We start from the raw sequence: 18,193 nt of genomic DNA, 5'->3' as shown, positions 1-18,193 counted from the left end.
GTGTTTCTCTCCTTTGTCAGTCTTTTATTACAGGGATCTCGGCCAAGAACTCAGAAGGGGAGAGATAAAATTATTTTCTTCCCCGCAAGGGAAAAAAACAGAAGACATGGTTTCCTGTTTCACCAGAACCAGGTAATAGACTACAATAGAAATCATTCTTATTCAGCTTCTGAGACTCTATTTTATTCCATTTGAACATTTATTGTTTCTTTGAGGCGAGATGATTCATTTACTTTTGCATTCTTAATGCTCAGGAAATAAATGGTGCATTCCAGGGGATAGGTTAGGAATATATCACCATTCATATATGTTAAAAATAATATTTACATAATAAAAAGACACAAGGGCAACTGAAACATGTTTTGAACAATAGCAAATATTAATATCAACATTTTACAAAGAACTGTTAGAAAACAGTAAAAAAAAAACCCACTAACACTCTGATGGCAAAACAGTTAAACGTTTGCAAATAAAATTTACAAAGGAAATATAAATAGCCAGTAAATATTTGCACACGCATGTGCCTCTCTAGGAGGAAACAAAGGGATGCAAATTAAAACAAGATACAATTCTCACATTTTAATTTGGGAAAGTTTAAAAATGAACTACAATTTAAAGCTAGTGAGATTGCAGTAGAAAAAGTCTCAAAAATTTCTCAGGAGCATCATGTGTTCAAATAATCAGAAAAGTAATTTGTCTTTATAGATCATGAGCCTTAAAAATGTTTGTGACATTTGACCCGTAATTTTACTGCTAATAGGGCATTCTTTTAATAAAATTTTTAATGTTTATTTGAGACAGAGAGAGAGCAAGCAGAGGAGGGGCAGAGAGAGAGAGAGGAAGAGACAGACAGAGAGTGAGTGGGGGAGTGTCAGAGAGAGTGGGAGACATAGAATCAGAAGCAGGTGCTGGGCTCTGAGTTGTCAGCACAGAGCCCAACGTGGGGCTCGAACTCACAAACCGTGAGATCATGACCTGAGCTGAAGTCAGGCACTTAACCAACTGAGCCACCCAGACGTCCCTATTAGTTTCTGATAATTTAAAGATGACTCTGGCAACTCTCGGGAACGCCACCAAAGGTGCAGCCGTGGGACGTGCCAATTACAAGTCAAGAGAGGAAAAAGATGCCACAATAAAACCAAATCTCGATTAACAGAAAAAAGGAGGGGAAACAACATAAAATGGGTAGTGCAGAGTATGAATCCCCAGATGGCAGATTTAAATCTGAGCATACCAGGACCTGGATTTAATGCAAATGGTCAGACCAGGTGAAGATAAAAACCAGCATGTGTGCAGAGAGAACGACTTAAATATGAGAACAGATGGAAATGATGGAAGGAGATACCCTCTGCAAATACTAACCCCAAGAAAGCAGACACATACTAACATCAAAGTAGACTTTAAAGCCAAAATCACTGGCAGAGATAAGAAGGGTATCTTGTAATGATAAAAGGGTGAATCCACAAGAAGATAAAGCAGTCAGAACTTGTATGTCTCACTACAGGACTTCAAAATATAAGAAGCACAAGCTGGTAGAAGAGAGAAAAAGAAATACATCTAGGTAAATTTGACAGGTTAAGTTCACAGATTAAATGAAAAACACCATAAGGATTCAACCGACACATCAGAACAAGGGGATTAATAATCTGGAGCTGCTGACAGTTGCGGAGCCCTGAATCCAAGGATTAAATAAGTCCACTTGTAAGGGACTGTGCAGAACAATTGCCAGAACTGTCTGTACGTGCTGAACCTGAAGTCAAACCCCAGCAAACCTCCGCGCCTGAGGACTCAGAAGACACTCTCCAACTACAGAGCAGCTGAATGTGAACTTGGTTATAAAAGAGCTAACAGTAAACGGACAATGAGGCAGAAGGAAGTAGTACGCTTCTAAAACTTCCTAGCTAAAGAAAGAGTCAAGTGGAAATTAGAAAACATTTTGAGTAGAAGGCTGGGGAAGTCTACACATCGAAACTCAGGGGACACAACGAGACTGAGCGCCAGAAGCGTCCATGCCTCCAGGGCGAGCTGCACCAGGGACAGAAGGCCAGGCGCCAATGGTTTCTCACAACGCCACAGGATGTTAGCCTAGCAGATGGAAACCAAAAGGAAAGTAATGGAGATAAGGGCAGAAGTTAAACAGAGAAAAGCAGTGTCACGAAAATTCAACCAAGTCAAAGAATCGTTATTCTTTAAAGGCTAACGCAATTCATAAAGCTCTGTTAGGTTTAATCGGGAATGAAACAAAAGAGGGCTTTTTCAACGATGATACCAGAAAAGGAGAAGAAAATCCGCCCCAGACTGCGCAGGCATTAAACAGTTCTAGGCCAATGTGAGCAACTGTATGTCCCAATTTGTAAATTAACTGAATTGGAAAAATTCCTTGGAAAACACAACTTATAGTAACTGCCATAAGAAGAAATAAAAAATTTCAACAACTCTGTGTCCAGTAAAAAAATTAGATCTGGAATTAAAATCCTTCACCTAAAAGGATCACCTGGAGCAGATGGCTTCTCCAGAAATATTTCCAATGTTTTAGAGAATAAATAGTCCTGAGAGTTTGTGTTTGGAGGTCAGACTAACATTCGTTCCAAACAAGGGGGTTAAAAAACGAAATCAGGCAGTTGTGTTATGAACAGACAAATGCGTCGTAAACTTTAGCACGCAAAAGTAGTAAACAAAATATTACCAATTATTATGCGGTATTTCAAAGGATATAAAAACATCACAAAATACTGTATTTCAGGAATGCAAATTTCATTTATCATTCAAAAATCAATCAATTTAATACCATATTAAAGAATAAATTGGGGTGTCTTGGGGCTCAGTTAGTTAAGCATCTGACTCTTGTCTTCAGCTCAGGTCATGATCTCACAGTTCGTGAGTCTGAGACCCACATTGAGCCTGCTTGGAATACTCTACCTCTCTTCCCCTCCCTGTTCGTGTTCTCTCTCTCTCTCTCTCTCTCTCTCTCTCTCTCTCTCTCTCCCTCCCTCCCTCCCTCCCTCCTTCTCTCTCTCTCAAAAAAACAAAACAAAAAACCCAGAACAAAAAATAAAAATGATATAATCTTCATGATAAATAAGAGTAATAGATAAAATTAGATTTATGATACCGACTTTAAACACACCAGAACTAAAAAGAAGTTTTCTTCACCTGACAAAAGGTATATACACACCCTACAGAGAACATCATGTTTAATAAAGAAATACTGGAAGTTCTCCACCCCTAACTGAATTTAGGAATACGACTTGGATGCCCAATGTCACCACATCTATTCAACATGACCCTGGAGGTCCCACTGGTACAATAAAGCTAAAAAAATGAATAAAACACCTGGAAAAAAATAAAACTGGCATCTGCAACCAACTTACTTTGGATGTACGAGGTCTAAAATATCTCCAGAAAAAATAAATTAGAATAAATTAGTAAGTGAATATAGCAATGTTACTAGAAACAAGGTTAATGAAAATTTTATTGTTCTGTAACAGCAATAAACAATTAGAAAATTCCGTTTAATCTGTATCTTTGAGAAACTGCCAATCCAGTCCCCGTGAATTATTCTTTGTAAACTAAATCTCACATGGAAATGCAGAGCGGCGAATGGAAAGGCGTCCACATAATGGGCTGTGCTCGCTCTGGCTCTCCCACAATTTGCCCCCCTGGACACTCAAAGTCCTTTTCTTTTGTCTGGTCACCTCTGTACAAATTCAGTGCTACTTGTTCAGAGCCAGCTTGAGCTGGGTTCCAGCCACTCCTCGGAGTTTTCTCTGTGCCCCTGTGTGCGTGGGTGACACACATGGTTACTGACTCCTGTTTGCACTGCTCTTCCTGATCTGTCTTCCGTCCATGCAGTGCTGTAGGGCCCCAGCCGGAGAGCCTGATATGGGCAGAGAAAATATACTTCCCTCCCTGACACGGATCGTTTGGACATCCTTCTGGAAAAGGAACAAATCTAGACCCTGACCTCACTCCCGTGTGCACACACACACAAGCACACACACACACACACCACAGCCCCAGGTATATCACAAATCTAGATATAAAGGTAAACGGTAAGTTTCTAGAACACAACAGTAATGCGCTGGGGCTACATTGCACTGAAGAACCCAGACCATCAAAGATGCTGTTAGAACAAACCCCACAGAGTAGGAGAAGATACGCGAAAAACGCGTCCTTTAAAAGGTCTCCTTTCTAGACTCGTTTAGAAAAAATCAGAGAACCTATAATAAAAATGGTAGGAGGGGGCTCAGTTGGTTGAGCATCTGACTTTGGATTTCAGCTCAGGTCATGATCCCAAGGTCATGGGATCAAGCCCTTGCATCAGGCTCTGCACTGAGTATTGAGCCTGTTTGGGATGTATTCTCTCTCTCTCTCTCTCTCTCTCTCTCTCTCTCTCTCTCTCTCTCTCTGCAGGAGATTTGCAGGCATTTCCTAAAAGAGGCTGTCCTGATGGTCAATAATGACAGAAAGAGGAAGCCGATGTGACTGATCGTCAGGGAAACCCATCTTGCAGGCACAGTGAGGTGCCATTTGAGGCCACCTGGAGTGGCCTGAACGGCAAGGTTAACATCAGGCACTGGTGAAAGAGTGGGCAGGGACTCCACCCTCTGTGTGCAGGAGTGCACACTGACCCCGTGAGTGTGAAGCCTGCCGGTGGGACGCCTTGGAGCTGGACGTGAGGACGCTGCAGCCCCACCCCCACCCACCGCAGAACGCATTGGACTCACTGGAACATGCAGGTGATAGGCCCAGCAGTGCTGTTTGCCAGAGTCCCAAGCCAGGAAGACAGGCAGAGGATAAGGAGAAGGTATAAGGAGAGGAGGAAAGGAAAAGGCATCCAGTGACAGTGGGTGACAAAGACAGTGCAGCCACACGCCTATAAGGACACGAACAAGCTGTGCAGGATCTCGACACAAGGAGGCTCACACGGCAAACAGCAGAAGCAAACAGCTGTGCCCAAGTCTGTGCTTGAGGTCCTCCGAGGCTGGGAACACTAAACTGACAGGAGACGAACTACAAGTGGCTACTCTTGGGGACAGTGACCGGGGGGTGCTGATAAAGTTCGATCTTATGGTTCACACTGTGCATACACGGCTGTGTTCACTTTATCAAAATTCCTACGTCCATAATCTGGATGTTTGAATTCTTCTGTTGGCCCTTTTACTGGAACATTTACTTGAGAGTAGAGACAAATAGAAATGTAAGGTAGAAAAAGAGAAAAAGCTACATTTGTTCAAAACAGACCACCTGTGAGCTGTCACAGAAATGCTTTCCTAACACAGTCTGCAGACATCTGAGCTGGAACGCCCCACCCCTCTCTGGGACAGCGACGGAAATGCTGGGAAATCACATGAACGGCGTGTCCAGGAGAGACACAGTGCGGAATTTCAAATCATTCCTTGACAACAAAAGACCTTCAGATGACGTCTGTATTTACAACAGAAAGGAAAGGAAAGAAAAATGGGAGCAGTGGAAATAAAACTATTTGGACCTAATTTTACTGTATGTGTGTGGGAAAGAGACACTCATAGGAAAAGGGTCTATTATTCTATAACGTCTGAAGCTGGCCACAGGGATAAAGACAGGGCAAAGACCCTGTACTGTGATGGATGTGAAATACAACATCTGGTCCAAGGAATACACAGACTCGGAAGAAGCGCTTGGAAGTGGAGAAAAAAATGTCTCGTGAAGGTTCACTGTAATCTTTATCGATCTTTATAGCCTTAACAGCGTCTGCGTTTCCCTACAGCATCCTCTGAAACACAATTCCACCAGACCTCACCGCAGAGCCTCTCTGGCCCCATACACAGTCATTTTACCTCCTGATTTGTTTTTCTCTTTAATCATCCACTCGAATGCTCCACTGCACTTTCTATCTGTTTTCGGAGGGTGTAAGTTTATATTCATTACCTTCATAAACGCCTTCCCGGCACATGGCCGCAAAAATGCGCCCCGCTGGAAATCATCTCCCCTTTTCTCTTTTTGCCTCATCTTTACTCTTCCGTGACCTCCTTCGTTAATTTGCTTGATATAATTGCTCCTGTTCTGGGTGTCTAGGAAAAAGCGTGAATGCTGGCGATGCTAATAACGGCTCCACAAAATGCCTGCACGAGAATACTGCCCCAACGCTAAGTCCTCGGGAATTCTGCCTGATACCCTTGTGTCTCCTCATCTGCTCGGGTCTCCGTACGGCACTGGAGTGGGCCCTCCGAGGTAGACCACTTCGGCGTAAGGACTATTTCGAGCTGAAGGGAGACGGGAAGTACCAGGAAGGACAGAAGTCAATCATGGGGGACGCCACAGACCCTTCTCGGCCGGAGAGGAAGTGGCACCAACAGAATCCACATAACGCACTCTGCTGAGCGTGGCCCTCATCCCCCACCACGTCTGTGTGTACTTGCCTTCCCGCCATTTGTGACCCCAGACGCCCAAGGTCCTCTTTCTGTGTGCTGTCACTTCTGTACAAAACACTGGTGTTTGTTCAGATGCAGCTTGAGCCGGATCCCCACCCGCCCTGTGCATCCTCAAGCTCGCATGATCCCGCCTGTGAGCAACACGTGTGTTAATAAACGCCTCTGTGTTTTTCTCACCAATCTGTCCTTTGTCCACCTAATTTGCCCCTCTCAGACAGAGGGTAGGAGAAAGAAGGACGTTTTCCTGCCCTTTGCAGGCCCTAGTCGCTGAGCCGGGAACTGGAACAAAGCTGGATGTGCACACAGCTCCGCCACGGCGCTCTCGCTGGCGGGTCCAGAGAGGCCACACGGGAGCGCCGGGGGCTGCTGGGATGGTGAGAGGCAGGGCCACAGACAGCGTGCCTGAGGAGACACAGGCACGCAGTGTGCCCATGAGGCCACACCCAGGGCACAGTGGTGGGAAGGCGCTGGTGAGGGAAAGCAAGTGCCCAGAGTTCCCGTCCTGCTGCAGGCACTATGATCTGAGACCCCAGGGACTCTCAGCACCACTCACATGTCACCAGGACTTTCACTGAAATCGACTGCATACTTACTTCCTTTTCTAATCCTGTAATCACAGACACCACACACTGGATGTCTGTGTCCCCCCAAATTCATATGTTAAGCCTCCACCCAAGTGATGGTGCCAGGGCGGAGGCTTTGGAGTGATGAGGTCATGACAGTGGAGCCCCCACAATGGGATTAGTGTCCTTACAGAAGAGCCCCCAGCCCCTCCTCCACATAAGGATGCAGGGAGAAGACACCGTCTGCAAACCAGGAGGAGCCCCTCACCAGACCCCAGATCACTGGCACCTGGATCCGGGGCTCCTAGCCTCCAGAACTGTGAGAAACAGAGATCAGTGGTTTATACACCACCCCAGCATGTGGTCCCCCGGCTGTGGTCCCCTGGCCCAAGGTCCCCACCCAGTGTGTGGTCCCCCAATGCATGGTCTCCCAGCTCATGGTCCCCCAGCTCATGGTCCCCCCAGCCTGTGGTTCCCCCAGCGTGTGGTTCCCCCAGCCCGTGGTCCTCCTAGCCTGTGGTTCCCCCAGCGTGTGGTTCCCCCAGCCCGTGGTTCCCCCAGCCCGTGGTTCCCCCAGCCCGTGGTTCTCCTAGCCCGTGGGCCCCCAGTGCATGATCCCCCCAGCCTGTGGTCCCCCAGTGCATGGTCCCCCCAGCCCATGGTTACCCCAGCGCGTGGTTCCCCCAGCCCATGGTCCCCCAGCCCATGGTTCTCCTAGCCCATGGTCCCCCAGCGCATGGTCCCCCCAGCCTGTGGTCCCCCAGCGCGTGGTCCCCCCAGCCTGTGGTCCCCCAGTGCGTGGTGCTCGGTTATGGCAGCAGTGCTCTGACAACTAGGTACACATCCCCTACAGCTTTAGGGAGACAAATCTTGAAGCAAAAACACAGTAGTTTGGTGATGATATGAAGTGAAAGAATCACAGTGCTGAAGCCATGGATTAAAAACAGGAACTCAGGAGGTTTGGAGACATGGTCAGTCCAGCCCACCCCCGAGAAACACCCACCGAGGGCACTGTGCTGCACCACGGGGGTCAGAGCCGCTTACAGAAACTTCCTAGCCTTTCCGGTGCCTGTGTCTGTGCTTTCACTCTCATAACAACGTGTGCAGGGCACAGTGGCAGAGAACAGGTGGGGTAATTTTCCCTGATTTACTAAGGAGGAAGGCACTGGCTTAGAAGGTGGGGAGAGCAGGTGTCTCAGGGGAACACAGGGCTCCGGTGGCCTGTGCTGGGCCCCGCACTCCAGCCGTCATCCCCAGTGGCTCAGGGAAACAGGCCCTTGCTTCTAGCGGATCTCCACATTTCTGAGGAAAAGCTTCCAGTGGGAAGGGACGGGCCATGTGGAGGGGAACCTGGCCTGCACATCCCCAGCCTCTCGCCTGCCAGCCTGTTTCTAGAGGAAAGTGCGGCTGTCCACCCGTCATGGCATCGGGGCTCCGAATCCCCAGTGCACCTGCCGCAGGCCCACCAGCTGCCTGACCCCCGCGGGACAGGCACACAAGCGTCTAAGCCCCCCAGTGTCCGGCTCAGGCCATTTGAGGGCCTGCAGAGGGCCCCGGCCCCTCACCCAAAAGTCCCTCTGCGCCTGGAGAAAAAGGCGCTTTCCGCCATCTGCCCCGCGGCTCCAGCTCCGAGAGTGGCTGGCGGCATCTCCTTACAGTCCTTTGGCAAGAGGCGCCCTCCCAGACTCGTCCTGAACAGCGCAGGACCCCCCACCAAAGTCAGCAGGGAGGACTATGTGTCTGGGCACCTGGGCACCTGCTCTGCCCCCGCTCTCTAGGCGGGGACTTGCTGAGCAAGCCTACTGCTGTGGTGGTTATTACATTTTAAATTATCAGGCATGGATGGCTCACAACCCATGGCTTATTTATTGTACTTTTTTTCATAAAAGAAAGAAAAACTTGTATAACCTTTCAACTTACCGGTGAACTGCCTTATAATTCTTACTTTTATTATTCAGTTAATATAACTCTCTATGGCAACCCCCCTGAACTTCAAAGATCTTCAGAGCCTTAAATTTAAAAAAATAATAATAAAGCTATTACTCCAAGGTTTTGAAAAGCTTCCTTGTGTAGGATTATTGTCTGAATTGGGAGACCACGGCAAACGAATTACACGCAGAGGCAGAAAGTGGAAATGTGTGTATCTCCTTGGCAACGTCGAATTACTTTGTGATACACTTTTTTGAATCTTTTTTTTAAATGAAAAAAAAGCTAATTATAAATTCTTCTATACAAAATGTTTATAGGATGCTTACTAATTGTAAGGTTAGTATCCCTTCATTTTGAAAACCATGGAGAATATTCTTAGAAGTAAAAAGAAACAATTTAAAATGCAAAACAAGTATCAGTCTTTTGTAGTCTTCTTTATATTCAGCCTTGAATCTTGTATTTTTCAGTTAACCTTATGCCCTAACCATTTTACTCATACTATTAAATATTATTCAAAAATAATCTTAGCTGCCAACCTCTGGCACATAATTCATCTTACGTTCCTCTATTTTAAAATTTTAAGGTTGTTTCCAAAGTTTGGCTGATATAAATATCCATCCGTGTCTTTGATTATATCCACAGAAAAAATATTCTGGAATAGGTGTATCTCTTACAAAGGTTACAGCTCACTGGATTCCCACTGATCCCGTAAGAAAGATCCCATCAGACCTCATCACCAATACTTTGCAGGACTTTTCCTTTTTCCATTCACGTTTGTTTCCTCTAAATACCAGCACGTCCTGTACCTGCCAGTGTGGACCTGTGTGCCTCAGAGGCAATCTCCTGGTGGATCTGAACTCCCAGGTGTCTCCCATTATGTTTCTAATCCGCTTGAACCATTGCCAGAACTTCTGGCTTCTTCTCTTATACATTCCAGAAGCCCAGAGTAGCCTCCTGAGCTTGGGATACACCCAGGTTGGATTGGGAGGCCATGCTGCCAGCTTGTGGGCTACTGGGCACCTGCAAGGTGTGTCTGCCAACGGTGGTGGGCAAGCCTCCCAGCGCCACTCACACGGGGAGGGAGGCTCGGTGTGGCCAGCCCCTCCACCCCCCCCCCCCCAGGCCGGACCCTCTTCCCCTCAGGCTCAGCCTGACACTCACTTCTCGGGCCTTGGGCTCTCCTGGGAGCCCAGGGGAGCAGACCCTCAGTGTGGGGGCCCAAAGGGACACCAGTGTCACCGTGGCTCCCTCCCTGGTGACAGGGGACTCTCGGCAGGCCACAGAAAGCCCCCCGGAAGATACACTTGCCAAAGCAGGGTAAGAGTGAGCTGGGAGTGCCAGAGGGAACCAGACACATGACATCAAATCCTAAACCCATTTTCAAGAGCGCTCGTGAAATCTGAGTGATGGAAACTGTCCTCTCCAACATCTGACACAAGGGTTGTAAACTTCACTCCAAGAATACAGCCTTGGTAGTTCTCATTTTCTAATGGAAAATGCTTCCACTTGGGCAGTTCACACAGTAGAAAGAGCACTTGTGGAAAGCTGAGGCCGGTGTTCTCAGTTCAGATGGCTCAGGTTCTCAAAAGTTAGGTTATCAAGAACCCTAAATGCCATGAAGCATTTAAACAACATGATATTAGGAAAGCAGTTTTATTAAATCAAATACCACGTTAAAAATTACCCATTGTGCTAATTTAGAAGGTTTTGCTCTCAGGTACCACGTACTACAATACAAACCTCTAAATTATCTATTAAATTTTTAAAACAGATTTTACTTGACCCAATATATCCAAAATATTATCATTTCAACCTGTAATCAATATAAAAATTGTGGGCTAGGTGGCTCTGGATGATGCTTGGAGGTCACGGGATTCCTACAGTGACGGGATAGTGAGGAAGGCCGGTAGCCTCACCGGTAACAGGATTCTCGGGATCTTGGTCAGGCCTATGGTTTGGTGGGTGCTATGGACTGAAATATGTCCCCAAATTCTTTTCTTTTCTTTTTGTAGTGTTTATTTACTAAGAGAGAGAGAGAGAGAGAGAGAGAGAGAGAGAGAGCAAGCCAGCACTAGCGGGGGATGGACAGAGGGAGAGGAGAGAGAATCCTAAGCAGGATCTGCACTGTCAGCACAGAGCCCGATGTGGGTCTCAAACTGATGAACTATGAGATCATGACCTGCACTGAAACCAAGAGTCGGACGCTTAGTCGACTGAGCCATACGCCCCATGTGTCCCCCAAATCTAAGCCACAATCACAGCGTGAATGTGTTTGGAGATGGGACTTTTAGGGAGGCATTACGGTTAAATGAGGTCTTCAAGGTGAGGCCCTGGTGTGATAGGACTAGTGTCCCTATAGGAAGAGACACCCAGGGTCACTGGGGTCCATGTGCACAGAGGAATGACATGTGCGGCCACGGCAGGAAGGCAGCTGTCAGCCACACAAGGAGAGAGGCTTCTGGAGAAGTCATCCCTGTGACACCTTGACCTTGGACCTACAGCCTCCAGAGTGTGAGAGACGAATGTGTGTTGTCCCAGCAGAACACTGGGCGACCTCCGTTTCAAAAAAGAGTCACAGTCATCCAAATACTCATTTCTGTTCTGATCATTAGTATCATCAATCTACGTAGAGAAGGCCAGGCATGTGCATCAGGGCAGGAACCATACCACTGCGTCAGGCCTCAGATTTCACAGGTGTCACATGCTAGCCTCAGGGATTTCTCAAGTCCCTCTGCAGAGAGCTGGTGAAATCCCTCTTCTGTTTGCAGAACATGGAGAAAGTAGCTTTTGTTGGTGGTAAGTTCGGTTTTGTTCATAGCTGTGGACCTTCTCTGTGCCGGAGATGGGGTTGGGCGCTCCACACGTCCTCCGCATAACCACGCGGGGCACGTCGATTCCGCACACCAGCATGAGCAGGGAGGACATCCATGCTGTTCGTCTGCACATCTGGTGTCCTGGCACGGCCCTCAACTGGCCTAGGTACCTGCCAAGGCTGAAATCTCCCACCACAGCTGGAGACAGGCTTATAGGAGACTGAAGTCTGACAGCTCCAGAAACGGAGGCCAGGCCTCTGAGGTCTACGGCCAGGCCAGAGCCGAACAGGTCCCTCCACTTCCACATGATGCCGTCCTGCTCGGAAACACCCCTGGAGGAGGGCAGTGGGGGTCCTCACACTACTCCAGGGGGCTTTGTGAACAGGTGGGAAAGGTTGGTTTCAGGTTCATAAAGGAGATGAGACTTGAATCAGCTGGGATTCTTGGGGTGAACAGCTCATTGGTGCGACGTGTGTGGCAAATTCTAACTCAATTTCTTGGAACACTGGCCTGTGTATAAAGGGACCGACCTTTGTCTCTCTCGAACCAGCTGGGCCTGCCCGTTTCATCATGAACACATCCTTCTGCGGTTTTCTATGAGAAATTAGGACTGTTTCTAACCACGGCTGGAAACGAAAAGTGGGAGCCTACACATTCATGGTGAGGTCCAGCTTTTTTAAACCAAAAGCTTGGCGTCTAACAAGCCATTCGTGAAAACAGTTCCAAGCCCCCGTCCCAGGGTCGTGAAACATCCGCAGCATGTCGCTCGCTCACCGTTACTTTTGGGAAGTCGCATTTTTGAAGCATCCTCACACTCTAAGCATCTAAGACCTAAGACCCTAAGCCATCTCCCACTGCTTAGGAAATGGGCCACAAGGAAAACACTCCCTTCCGTCATTCAAGGTGAGGAATTTGGAAGTGATTATCTCTACGTGGTTCATAAAAGCCACTTCAAACTCTATCAGCCCACTGAAAGGCCTGTCACTTGAGACAAGACGTTCGTTCGCAGCTGTTAAGACTGCTCAAGGCACAGTCTCCTCTGCCCAGCTGGCTTCTGTAGCTGCCTTTTCATTCTCGCAATTGGCTTTGGAGCTAAAGGTTTTGCTCAGGTGCTCCCAGAAAACAATGACTTACATCTATTCGTTCAAATGCAAAACAAAACAAAACCCCACTCCTTTGCCTAGGAGAAGCTCCCGCGTTAAGGTTTGGTTCCAGCTTTGTTGAGCTGTATTTGAAAAAAAATCGTGCATATTTAAAGTGTACAGCATGATTTAATATGCATGCACACTGTGAAGTGATCGCCAGGACCAGGTTAACTACACACCCATCACCCTACACGGTTACCTTCCTCCTGTGGTCTCCTCGTAATGTCTACTCCCTTAGCAACGTGCAGCTAAACAAGGCAGCACTGGGGTTTCAACAGTCCCCAAGCTGAGCGTACATCCCCACATCTCATCCCGTAGCCTCTGGCCAACACCTCCTGACCCTCTCCCCTCTCCAGCCCCTGGAAACTCCCATCCCCTCTCTGATTGTATGAATCCAGCTTTTTAGATTCCACATGTAGGTGAGATCATACAATTTGTCTTTCTCAGACATATCTCACTTAATGTAACACTCTAGCTCCATCCATGTTGTCACAGATGGCACGATTTTTGTCTTTCTTACGGCTGAGTCATATGTCACTGTGTGTTTACACCACAGGCCTACAAGACCAAGAGCAGGAATAAAACTTTTGTAAAAAAGAAATGCAAGAAAGCTATATATGTAATGGTGCTAAAATCGCTGGGGAAGGGAATCTTTTGATGCTGGATTAGGAAAAACAATGGATGGTCAAATTAAATCAAATCAAATTCAAATGAGGGATTACAGGATGATTTTATGAGGAAGTTCTTTAGTCCGAAAAGTCATAATCAAAGTTTAATCAAACAGAGTTCTTTCCTTTCATTTGATTTAAAATTCTATCTTACAATATTCTAAACTTTCTTCACTGTAATGTGGTTAATACAATTTCTGACATTTGTGATGCTGGAATAAAATCTGGGTAACAGACCAACTATATACAAACCACATGACTTTGTCATCAGCATGACTGGGTCCAGGCCCTTCTTAATCCCAAATAAGCTTTATTTTTTAATGTTTATTTACTTACTTTGAGAGAGAAAGCACAAGCAGGGGAAGGGCAGAGAGAGAGGGAAAGAGAGAATCCCAAGCAGGCTCCATACTGTCAGCGCAGAGCCCAAAGCGGGGCTCGATCTCACAAACTGTGAGATCATGACCTCAGCCAAAATCAAGAGTCCAACACTTAATTAACCAACTGAGTCCCCTAGATGCCCCTCGAATCAGCTTTACAATTTGGGAGGGGCAGTCACAATCCCAGAGATCTATTTTTTTATTAAGTTGGACTTAATTTTTCCAGAAAGTAAATATTTATTAGGTGTCAGCCTAAATGCCTTTTATAAGAAAAAATAAAACAGTTTTTTGTTTATATATGAACGCATATTTCTCAGGATGATTTCTCCCATCGATAACACACAGAATGTTACAATCATCCTAGTTCAGCTTCCTTTTACAGAGAGATGACTTTTTTTTAAATTTTTTAAATGGTTTTGTTTATTTTTGAGACAGAGAGAGACAGAGCATGAGCAGGGGAGGGGCAGAGAGAGAGAGGGAGACACAGAATCCAAAGCAGGCTCTAGGCTCTGAGCTGTCAGCACAGAGCCCAACGTGGGGCCCAAACTCACAGAGTGTGCGATCATGACCTGAGCTGAAGTCAGACACTCAACCGACTGAGCCACCCAGGCACCCTGCAAGATGACTTTTTTAGTAATCTTCTAAGTATGCTCTAATACGGAGAGCTACACACATATAAATTACGTGTATAAACGTGTTGCCAAGAAACCCACCAAATCGGTATTGATTGCTGAAACCTGGACGTGTTTGGATGCCTATTAGCCTTTTACTCATCTTTGAACCACCAGGAATGTCCAGGAACTTACTGTACTGTCAGGACCTGACAGTAGGACTAGCTCCACCTGTCCACCAGAGGCTCCACACCGTGATGCAGGAGGTCCAGGATTGGGCACAGGCTACAAAGTCAGCTGATTATACGAGATCCTGCAGTAAATACTACCAACAAGAAAATAAAGATCCTACGAAATTTACAAGTCAGTTGTCAAAAGCACCACTTTCTATTTCTACAACTTATGTCTTTTAGATACCACAGTAGCTTTCTACTCTAAGGCAAATTGCTTGTTGCAATAAACACATAATCAAAAGCTGTCCTTCACTGTGAGAGATCACTGTACTACCCTTCTCACATCATCTGGGAACAGCTATTCAATCCTTGTTTTAGTCTATGTTGACAGTTAAATGCAACCAATATTCTTTAATTGTTGGCCAAGCTTAGATACAACTGATACTCTCAAATCCACAACAATCTGGCTTCTGAACAAACATGGAAACATTCTACATAAAATATTCGTCAATCAAAACCAGTAGGCTATTAAAAGAGCATCATAACCAAGTAGGGTATGTCCCAGAGGCAGAAGAATGATATGGCATTAAAAACAAAACAGCATAATTGATCAATCAAGGGGGAAAACATGCTCCTTATAATAGATTGTCCCCGAGAAGCATAAAATTCAAAACATATTCTTGATTTAAAAAAAAAAAAAAAACAGAAACCTCTTCGCAAGCTGGAAATCAGAAGAGACGTCTGCAACAGAAGGGTGACCTACCAGAACGCCAGCAAGCGCTACGTTTAACGTGAAATGCTGGGAGCAATCCTCATGAAAGCTGCTCACTTTCCTAGGAGCACACACACGCACGAACACACACACACACGTGCGCACGCCCATGCGCACACTCGTCCACATGCACACGCTACCCCTTACTCAGTAGAGGCTGCTGAGGGAATCTCTGAGATCCAAGGGAAGCAGTTGAAAGGTTCGAATTTTCCCTTCCAAGATTGGATTCTTGCTTTTATTCTTTTACAGGATGAATGTATTTTATATTTCTTACATAATGAAAATACATAAATTGCCTCAAAATTAAGGAAATCAGTGTGCACATCTTCTTCGGGAATCATGAGCCAGTGCAAACATGCGGTGCGAAGGTCTTGGGAGCCCTGTGAAGGTCACGTCCCAGGGCGGCAGAGGCCCGGCAGGAAGTCCACCCACCCAGAGCCTGTTGGCAGCGCTCTGCAGGGAGCCTCTCCGAGGGATGCGCGCGGCCGGCCAGAGCCACGGGGGTCCATCTCCAGTCTCCTCAGGGTCAGGAGGTGCTGCTCCTGCCTGGCTTCTCCCCAGAGTGGCCGCATCCCGGGCCACCGACTCAGAGAAGATTCTGGGCCCCTGGCTGCCATGGTTACAGCCACGCTGATGTGGGTCTTGGCCCTGCAGCACTTTACAGCTCCCAGGGAAGACCCAGCGGGGATGGTCCCTGCTGGCCTTGCAGCCAGGTGTGGCTGCTCGCCAGGGAGTTACTGGCGTCCGCTTTTACATAAAGGACACAAGGAACCACAGAACTGACCCTGTCTCCCTACCCCGTCCAGGCTGGATTCATCTCAAACCAGCGCAGCGTTCTGTCTTGTTAGGTCAGTTCTGTCCATCTTACACACTGCTTCCCTTTGAATGTGAACCCTTATCTCTGGGCTGTCCTTTATTACTTTTTGAATAAGGGATAATTAAAAAACAAGTAATGTGGCATAGCCATACACATATAGAAACGGTGTAACATTAAAGCTCCCGCCATTTGAAAATCTACTTCTGCAAATGATTCTTTTTAAAGCAAGGGAGAGAAGGGTACACTCGCCAACTATAAATATTAATCATAGGTAATTCACGGGTTTCACTCTGTGCCAGGGAGACTGCTCCCTGTAAATCTCGCCGGACTCACATGAAGTACTCCAGACGCAGGGAGCACAGAACACAGGTTGGCTATGGTTTCAATTAGCAACGCCGTGCGATGGATATTCTCCCCTTATTTTACAAATGTGGGGTTCTGAGGCTCAGGGAGTTTTCGGCCTGTTGACCTCAGGGTCAGCATGGAAATCAAGACTGCTCTGACACGTGCGTCTGTCCATCGCAAGGGATGTTTCTCTCCTATCAATCAGGCAGGACAGCCATCCTCACGTAAAAACATGTACACACAAACATGGGAAACACAAAACATGCCAAAACCCAAATCTGCCCGTGCTCCCAGTTACAGACACAACTGTTTGGTTGATCTGGGAAAATAGAATACAATGAAATCAATGGCACATGTGTTTACCCACCCAGGCGCACTGACGATGTCTGCACACGGTACAACAGGGCCACTAAGGCAGCAACCCTCGGCAGTGAGAATATTAACAAGATGTTTCCCTGCAGTAATTCACGAAACTTCATTAGAATTATAGGTGCAAATGTTAGTGATGGTTCCTGAGTTCTAAAAAAGCACAAAATTGCCTTTAATTTTTAATCACTTTTACCTTCTAAGAGTAACCAAAAGAAACACTTGACTCGAATTTTCACATCTGCGCACAGAGAAGACGGGTCAGGAGGTGGACTTCTGAGTTCACTCGGATCTGCTGATTCTAGAAACATGCCTCTGATGCTTGCCCGAACCTTGCAGCATCATGGGGGGCATCGGCATTGCTTACCTGCACATAGCCTGGCCAGGCTTGCGGTATTTCCAGTATTTCTGCCCAAGAGCAACCTACGTTACGCTTTCAGGGCCTGTTTTCAATAATGACTGAGCAGGAACTATGAAAGCCTCGGTCCCCCACTCTTTAAAACAGTTAACTCTTAACGCGCTCTTTTTTTAGACAAGCTCAGGAGTGTTGAGTATTCAGGACTCTGGAAAAGGTCGCTAAATTCTAGTGTCCCAAGGTCTCTGACACACACCCTTAAGTGTACAAAAGAGCAAGCAGCTAAACATGAAGACGGGGCCGCTCCTTTCTAAAGGGAAAGCTATCAAAACAAAGAAGCAGGTTGTTCAAACAAAAGAATGATGATATTCTGAAATGTTTTGGATGGTTTATTCATTATTGAAAGAGTCAAGGGGTGCCTGGGTGGCTCAGTGGGCTGAGCGTCCAACTTTGGCTCGGGTCATGATCTCACGGTCCGTGGGTTCGAGCCCCGCGTCGGGCTCTGTGCTGGCAGCTCAGAGCCAGGAACCTGCTTCGGATTCTGTGTCTCCCTCTCTCTCTGCCTCTCTCCCATGCTCTATCTCAGTCTCTCTCAAAAACAGATACGCATTACTAAAAAAGAGTCAAAAAAAGAATTCACATCTTTTGACTCAGCTTAGACTCTATGGAGCCTCAAATGAGGAACCCACCACCCCACTTCCTACCTGCGTGGCCCCCCGGTCACAGACAGGAATAGTCTGCCCAGCTGTCCCCGTCTCAAGTCTCACTAGGTCTGTTCCACACTGCTAGCCTCCCCACGCCCAGACCCCTGGAGACCAGCTGCCTTGGACTGTGTGGCCCCCAGCC

At 46.8% G+C, this 18,193-nt stretch overlaps 1 protein-coding gene across 7 annotated transcripts in view; it reads right to left on the bottom strand.

Moving 5' to 3' along the window:
• DLGAP2 (DLG associated protein 2) overlaps window positions 1-18,193 on the bottom strand; it is a 770,542-nt gene that overhangs the window by 425,376 nt on the left and 326,973 nt on the right. The gene's annotated exons all lie outside the window — the stretch shown is intronic.

This window comes from Acinonyx jubatus, chromosome B1, assembly GCF_027475565.1.
Source record: "Acinonyx jubatus isolate Ajub_Pintada_27869175 chromosome B1, VMU_Ajub_asm_v1.0, whole genome shotgun sequence".
Taxonomy (NCBI): Eukaryota; Metazoa; Chordata; class Mammalia; order Carnivora; family Felidae; genus Acinonyx; species Acinonyx jubatus.
The sequence above is the reverse complement of the archived record's forward strand: the minus strand, read 5'-3'. Positions and strand labels throughout refer to the sequence as shown.